Source organism: Schistocerca gregaria, unplaced genomic scaffold (assembly GCF_023897955.1).
Source record: "Schistocerca gregaria isolate iqSchGreg1 unplaced genomic scaffold, iqSchGreg1.2 ptg000199l, whole genome shotgun sequence".
NCBI classification, from domain to species: Eukaryota; Metazoa; Arthropoda; class Insecta; order Orthoptera; family Acrididae; genus Schistocerca; species Schistocerca gregaria.
Genome location: NW_026061737.1, coordinates 240,435 through 249,172, shown reverse-complemented (window position 1 = coordinate 249,172; position 8,738 = coordinate 240,435).

Below are 8,738 nucleotides of genomic sequence, written 5' to 3'. Positions count from 1 at the left end.
GGTGCCTTGGACATGAGCTAGGACCTTAAGATTCTGCATGAAACTAGGACTAGCAGCCGAGTTGCACGGGAGAATGTGAAAAGTGTTCATATGTAGTAAAAACCTGAGAAATCCGTCAGTTTTCGTCATTTGTTATCGAATCGACATAAAGCCAGATCGTCACAGTGGCCGCTCTTCTCTCTGAAACGGTTGTACTTATCGTCTGCAAAGCTATGTCACGTACTGCGTTATGCTGAGACACTAAAAGCACCATAGTAGAACACAGATCAAGCTTCTAAGTTGATGTAATAGCCAGTAAGAAGTAGTACAATTCAAGTTATAGGTAATGAATATGGAACTTTTAGCTGGCTTTGGTGCCTTGGACATGAGCTAGGACCTTGAGATTCTGCATGAAAGGAGGACTAGCAGCCGAGTTGCACGGGAGAATGTGAAAAGTGTTCATATGTAATAAAAACCTGAGAAATCCGTCCGTTTTCGTCATTTGTTATCGAATCGACTTAAAGCCAGATCGTCACATTGGCCGCTCTTCTCTCTGAAACGGTTGTACTTATCGTCTGCAAAGCTATGTCGCGTGCTGCGGCATGCTGAGACACTAAAAGCACCATAGTAGAACACAGATCAAGCTTCTAAGTTGATGTAATAGCCAGTAAGAAGTAGTACAATTCAAGTTTTAGGTATTGAATATGGACCTTTTAGCTGGCTTTGGTGCCTTGGACATGAGCTAGGACCTTAAGATTCTGCATGAAATAAGGACTAGCAGCCGAGTTGCACGGGAGAATGTGAAAAGTGTTCATATGTAGTAATAACCTGAGAAATCCGTCCTTTTTCGTCATTTGTTATCGAATCGACTTAAAGCCAGATCGTCACATTAGCCGCTCTTCTCTCTGAAACAGTTGTGCTTATCGTCTGCAAAGCTATGTCGCGTGTTGCCGTAGGCGGAAACAGGAAAAGCACCATAGTAGAACACAGATGAAGCTTCTAAGTTGATGTAATAGCCAGTAAGAAGTAGTCCAATTCAAGATTTAGGAATCGATTATTGACTTTTTAGCTGGCATTCGTGCCTTGGACATGAGCTAGGACTGTAAGATTCTGCATAAAAGGAGGACTAGCAGCCCAGTTGCACGGGAGAATGTGAAAAGTGTTCATATGTAGTAAAAACCTGAGAAATCCGTCCGTTTTCGTCATTTGTTATCGAATCGACTTAAAGCCAGATCGTCACATTGGCCGCTCTTCTCTCTGAAACGGTAGTACTTATCGTCTGCAAAGCTAGGTCGCGTGCTGCGGTATGCTGAGACACTAAAAGCACCATAGTAGAACACAGATCAAGCTTCTAAGTTGATGTAATAGCCAGTAAGAAGTAGTACAATTCAAGGTTTAGGTACTGAATATTGAATTTTAGCTGGCTTTGGTGCCTTGGACATGAGCTAGGACCTTAATATTCTGCAAGAAAGGAGGACTGGCAGGCGAGTTGCACGGGAGAATGTGAAAAGTATTCGTATGTAGTAAAAACCTGAGAAATCCGTCCGTTTTCGTCATTTGTTATCGAATCGACTTAAAGCCAGATCGTCACATTGGCCGCTCTTCTCTCTGAAACGGTTGTACTTATCGTCTGCAAAGCTATGTCGCGTGCTGCAGTATGTGGAGACACTAAAAGCACCATAGTAGAACACAGATGAAGCTTCTAAGTTGATGTAATACCCAGTAAGAAGTAGTACAATTGAAGTTTAAGGTATCGATTATTGACATATTAGTTGGCTTTGGTGCCTTGGACATGAGCTAGGACCTTAACATTCTTCATGAAAGGAGGACTAGCAGCCGAGTTGCACGGGAGAATGTGAAAAGTGTTCATATGTAGTAAAAACCTGAGAAATCCGTCCGTTTTCGTCATTTGTTATCGAATCGACTTAAAGCCAGATCGTCACATTGGCTGCTCTTCTCTCTGAAACGGTTGTACTTATCGCCTGCAAAGCAATGTCACGTGCTGCGGTATGCGGAGAAACTAAAAGCACCGTAGTAGAACACAGATGAAGCTTCTAATTTGATGTAATAGCCAGTAAAAAGTAGTGCAATTCAAGTTTTAGGTATTGATTATTGACTTTTTAGCTGGCTTTGGTGCCTTGGACATGAGCTTGGACCTTAAGATTCTGCATGAAAGGAGGACTAGCAGCCGAGTTGCACGGGAGAATGTGAAAAGTGTTCATATGTAGTAGAAACCTGAGAAATCCGTCCGTTTTCGTCATTTGTTATCGAATCGACTTAAAGCCAGATCGTCACATTGGCCGCTCTTCTCTCTGAAACGGTTGTACTTATCGTCTGCAAAGCTATGTCGCGTACTGCGGTATTCGGAGACACTAAAAGCACCATAGTAGAACACAGATGAAGCTCCTAAGATGATGTAATAGCCAGTAAGAAGTAGTACAATTCAAGTTTTAGGTATCGGTTATTGACTTTTTAGCTGGCTTTGGTACCTTGGACATGTGCTAGGACCTTAAGATTCTGCATGAAAGGAGGACTAGCAGCCGAGTTGCACGTCAGAATGTGAAAAGTGTTCATATGTAGTAAAAACCTGAGAAATCCGTCCGTTTTCGTCATTTGTTATCGAATCGACTTAAAGCCAGATCGTCACATTGGCCGCTCTTCTCTCTGAAGCGGTTGTACTTATCGTCTGCAAAGCTATGTCGCGTGCTGCGGTATGCGGAGACACTAAAAGCACCATAGTAGAACACAGACGAAGCTTCTAAGTTGATCTAATAGCCAGTAAGAAGTAGTACAATTCAAGTTTTAGGTATCGATTATTGACTTTTTAACTGGCTTTGGTGCCTTGGACATGAGCTAGGACCTTGACATTCTGCATGAAAGGAGGACTAGCAGCCGAGTTGCACGGGAGAATGTGAAAAGTGTTCATATGTAGTAACACCGGAGAAATTCGTCCGTTTTCGTCATTTCTTATCGAATCGACTTAAAGCCAGATCGTCACATTGGCCGCTCTTCTCTCTGAAACGGTTGTACTTATTGTCTGCAAAGCTATGTCGCGTGCTGCGGTATTCGGAGACACTAAAAGCACCATAGTAGAACACAGATGAAGCTCCTAAGATGATGTAATAGCCAGTAAGAAGTAGTACAATTCAAGTTTTATGTATCGGTTATTGACTTTTTAGCTGGCTTTGGTGCCTTGGACATGAGCTAGGACATTAAGATTCTGCATAAAAGGAGGACTAGCAGCAGAGTTGCACGGGAGAATGTGAAAAGTGTTCATATGTAGTAAAAACCTAAGAAATCCGTCCGTTTTCGTCATTTGTTATCGAATCGACTTAAAGCCAGATCGTCACATTGGCCGCTCTTCTCTCTGAAGCGGTTGTACTTATCGTCTGCAAAGCTATGTCGCGTGCTGCGGTATGCGGAGACACTAAAAGCACCATAGTAGAACACAGACGAAGCTTCTAAGTTGATCTAATAGCCAGTAAGAAGTAGTACAATTCAAGTTTTAGGTATCGATTATTGACTTTTTAACTGGCTTTGGTGCCTTGGACATGAGCTAGGACCTTGACATTCTGCATGAATGGAGGACTAGCAGCCGAGTTGCACGGGAGAATGTGAAAAGTGTTCATATGTAGTAACACCGGAGAAATTCGTCCGTTTTCGTCATTTGTTATCGAATCGACTTAAAGCCAGATCGTCACATTGGCCGCTCTTCTCTCTGAAACGGTTGTACTTATCGTCTGCAAAGCTATGTCGCGTGCTGCGGTATACGGAGACACTAAAATCACCATAGTAGAACACAGATGAAGCTTCTAAGTTGATGTAATAGCCAGTAAGAAGTAGAACAATTCAAGTTTTAGGTATCGATTATTGACTTTTTAACTGGCTTTGGTGCCTTGGACATGAGCTAGGACCTTAAGATTCTGCATGAAAGGAGGACTAGCAGCCGAGTTGCACGTGAGAATGTGAAAAGTGTTCATATGTAGTAAAAACCTGAGAAATCCGTCCGTTTTCGTCATTTGTTATCGAATCGACTTAAAGACAGATCGTCACATTGGCCGCTCTTCTCTCTGAAACGGTTGTACATATCGTCTGCAAAGCTATGTCGCGTGCAGCGGTATGTGGAGACACTAAAATCACCATAGTAGAACACAGATGAAGCATCTAAGTTGATGTAATAGCCAGTAAGAAGTAATACAATTCAAGTTTTAGGAATCGATTATTGACTTTTAAGCTGGCTTTGGTGCCTTGGACATGAGCTAGGACCTTAAGATTCTGCATGAAAGGAGGACTAGCAGCCGAGTTGCACGGGAGAATGTGAAAAGTGTTCATATGTAGTAAAAACCTGAGAAATCCGTCAGTTTTCGTCATTTGTTATCGAATCGACATAAAGCCAGATCGTCACAGTGGCCGCTCTTCTCTCTGAAACGGTTGCACTTATCGTCTGCAAAGCTATGTCGCGTGCTGCGGTGTGAGGAGACACTAAAAGCACCATAGTAGAACACAGATCAAGCTTCTAAGTTGATGTAATAGCCAGTAAGAAGTAGTACAATTCAAGTTAAAGGTAATGAATATGGAACTTTTAGCTGGCTTTGGTGCCTTGGACATGAGCTAGGACCTTGAGATTCTGCATGAAAGGAGGACTAGCAGCCGAGTTGCACGGGAGAATGTGAAAAGTGTTCATATGTAGTAAAAACCTGAGAAATCCGTCCTTTTTCGTCATTTTTTATCGAATCGACTTAAAGCCAGATCGTCACATTGGCCGCTCTTCTCTCTGAAACGGTTGTACATATCGTCTGCAAAGCTATGTCGCGTGCAGCGGCATGTGGAGACACTAAAATCACCATAGTAGAACACAGATGAAGCTTCTAAGTTGATGTAATAGCCAGTAAGAAGTAGTACAATTCAAGTTTTATGTATCGGTTATAGACTTTTTAGCTGGCTTTGCTGCCTTGGACATGAGCTAGGACCTTAAGATTCTGCATGAAAGGAGGACTAGCAGCGGAGTTGCACGGGAGAATGTGAAAAGTGTTCATATGTAGTAAAAACCTGAGAAATCCGTCAGTTTTCGTCATTTGTTATCGAATCGACTTAAAACCAGATCGTCACATTGGCCGCACTTCTCTCTGAAAAGGTTGCACTCATCGTCTGCAAAGCTATGTCGCGTGCTGCGGTATGCGGAGACACTAAAAGCACCATAGTAGAACACAGACGAAGCTTCTATGTTGACGTAATAGCCCGTAAGATGTAGTCCAATTCAAGATTTACGTATCGATTATTGCTTTTAAATTGGCTTTGGTGCCTTGGACATGAGATAAGACCTTGACATTCTGCATAAAAGGAGGACTAGCAGCCGAGTTGCATGGGAAAACGTGAAAAGTGTTCATATGTAGTAAAAACCTGAGAAATCCGTCCGTTTTCGTCATTTGTTATAGAATCGACTTAAAGCCAGATGGTCACATAAGCCGCTCTTCTCTCTGAAACGGTTGTACATATCGTGTGCAAAGCTATGTCGCGTGCAGCGGCATGTGGAGACACTAAAATCACCATAGTAGAACACAGATGAAGTATCTAAGTTGATGTAATAGCCAGTAAGAAGTAGTACATTTCAAGTTTTAAGAATCGATTACTGACTTTTTAGCTGGCTTTGGTGCCTTGGACATGAGCTAGGACCTTAAGATTCTACATGAAAGGAGGACTAGCAGCCGAGTTGCACGGGAGAATGTGAAAAGTGTTCATATGTAGTAAAATCATGAGAAATCCCTCCGTTTTCGTCATTTGTTATCGAATCGACTTGAAGAAAGATCGTCACATTAGCCGCTCTTCTCTCTGAAACGGTTGTACTTATCGTCTGCAAACCTATGTCGCGTGCTGCGGTATGCTAAGACACTAAAAGCACCATAGTAGAACACAGATCAAGCTTCTAAGTTGATGTAATAGCCAGTAAGAAGTAGCACAATTCAAGTTTTAGGTAATGAATATGGAACTTTTAGCTGGCTTTGGTGCCTTGGACATGAGCTAGGACCTTGAGATTCTGACTGAAAGGAGGACTAGCAGCCGAGTTGCACGGGAGAATGTGAAAAGTGTTCATATGTAGTAAAAACCTGAGAAATCCGTCCTTTATCGTCATTTGTTATCGAATCGACTTAAAGCCAGATCGTCACATTGGCCGCTCTTCTCTCTGAAACTCTTGTACTTATCGTCTGCAAAGCTATGTCGCGTACTACGGTATGCGGAGAAACTAAAAGCATCGTAGTAGAACACAGATGAAGCTTCTAAGTTGATGTAATAGCCAGTAAGAAGTAGTCCAATTCAAGTTTTAGGTATCGATTATTGACTTTTTAGCTGGCTTTGGTACCTTGGAAATGAGCTGGAACTTTAACATTCTGCATAAAAGGAGGACTAGCAGCCCAGTTGCACAGGAGAATGTCAAAAGTGTTCACATGTAGTAAGAACCTGAGACATCCGTCCGTTTTCGTCATTTCTTATCAATCGACTTAAAGCCAGATCGTCACATTGGCCGCTCTTCTCTCTGAAACGGTTGTACTTATCGTCTGCAAAGCTATGTCGCGTGCTGCGGTATGCGGAGACACTAAAATCACCATAATAGAACTCAGATGAAGCTTCTAAGTTGATGTAATAGCCAGTAAGAAGTAGTCCAATTCAAGTTTTAGGTATCTATTATTGACTTTTTAGCTGGCTTCGGTACCTTGGACATGAGCTAGGACGTTATGATTCTGCATGAAAGGTGGACTAGCAGCCGAGTTGCACGGGAGAATGTGAAAAGTGTTCATATGTAGTAAAAACCTGAGAAATCCGTCCGTTTTCTTCATTTGTTATCGAATCGACTTAAAGCCACATCGTCACATTGGCCGCTCTTCTCTCTGAAACGGTTGTGCTTATCGTCTGCAAAACTATGTCGCGTGCTGCGGTATGCCGAGAAACTAAAAGCACCGTAGTAGAACACAGATGAAGCTTCTAAGTTGATGTAATAGCCAGTAAGAAGTAGTACAATTCAAGTTTTAGGTATCGATTATTGACTTTTTAGCTGGCTTTGGTGCCTTGGACATGAGCTAGGACTTTGAGATTCTGCATAAAAGGAGGAATAGCAGCCCAGTTGCACAGGAGAATGTGAAAAGCGTTCACATATAGTAAAAACCTGAGACATCCGTCAGTTTTCGTCATTTGTTATTCAATCGACTTAAAGCCAGATCGTCTTATTGGCAGCTCTTCTCTCTGAAACGGTTGTACTTATCGTCTGCAAAGCTATGTCGCGTGCTGCGGTATGCGGAGACACTAAAAGCACCATAGTTGATCACAGATGATGCTTCTAAGTTGATGTAATAGCCAGTAAGAAGTAGTACAATTCAAGTTTTAGGTATCGGTTATTGACTATTTACCCTTCTTTGGTGCCTTGGACACGAGCTAGGAACTTAAGATTTTGCATGAAGGAGGACTAGCTGCCGAGTTGCACGGGAGAATGTGAAAAGTGTTCATATGTAGTAAAAACCTGAGAAATCCGTCCGTTTTCGTCATTTGTTATCGAATCGACTTAAAGCCAGATCGTCACATTGGCCGCTCTTCTCACTGAAACGGTTGTACTTATCGTCTGCAAAGCTATGTCGCGTGCTGCGGTATGCGGAGACACTAAAAGCACCTTAGTAAAACACAGATGAAGCTTCTAAGTTGATGTAATACCCAGTAAGAAGTAGTACAATTTAAGTTTTAGGTATTGAATATGGACCTTTTAACTGGCTTTGGTGCCTTGGACATGAGCTAGGACCTTAAGATTCTGCATGAAAGGAAGACTAGCAGCCGAGTTGCACGGGAGAATGTGAAAAGTGTTCATATGTAGTAATAACCTGAGAAATCCGTCCTTTTTCGTCATTTGCTATCGAATCGACATAAAGCCAGATCGTCACATTGGCCGCTCTTCTCTCTGAAACGGTTGTACTTATCGTCTGCAAAGCTATGTCGCGTGTTGCCGTAGGCAGAAACAGTAAATGCACCATTGTAGAACACAGATGAAGCTTCTACGTTGATGTAGTAGCCAGTAAGAAGTAATCCAATTCAAGATTTAGGTATCGATTATTGACTTTTTAGCTGGCTTTGGTGCCTTGGACATGAGCTAGGACTTTAAGATTCTGCATAAAAGGAGGACTAGCAGCCCAGTTGCACGGGAGAATGTGAAAAGTGTTCATATGTAGTAAAAACCTGAGAAATCCGTCCGTTTTCGTCATTTGTTATCGAATCGACTTAAAGCCAGATCGTCACATTGGCCGCTCTTCTCTCTGAAACGGTTGTACTTATCGTATGAAAAGCTATGTCCCGTGCTGCGGTATGCCGTGACACTAAAATCACCATATTAGAACACAGATGAAGCTTCTAAGTTGATGCAATAGCCAGTAAGAAGTAGAACAATTCAAGTTTTAGGTATCGATTATTGACTTTTTAGCTGGCTTTGGTGCCTTGGACATGACCTAGGACCTCAAGATTCTGCATGAAAGGAGGACTAGCAACCGATTTGCACGGGAGAATGTGAAAAGTGTTCATATGTAGTAAAAACCTTAGAAATCCGTCCGTTTTCGTCATTTGTTATCGAATCGACTTAAAGCCAGATCGTCACATTGGCCGCTCTTCTCTCTGAAACGGTTGTACTTATCGTCTGCAAAGCTATGTCGCGTGCTGCGGTATGCTGTGACACTAAAAGCACCATAGTAGAACACAGATCAAGGTTCTAAGTTGATGTAATAGCCAGT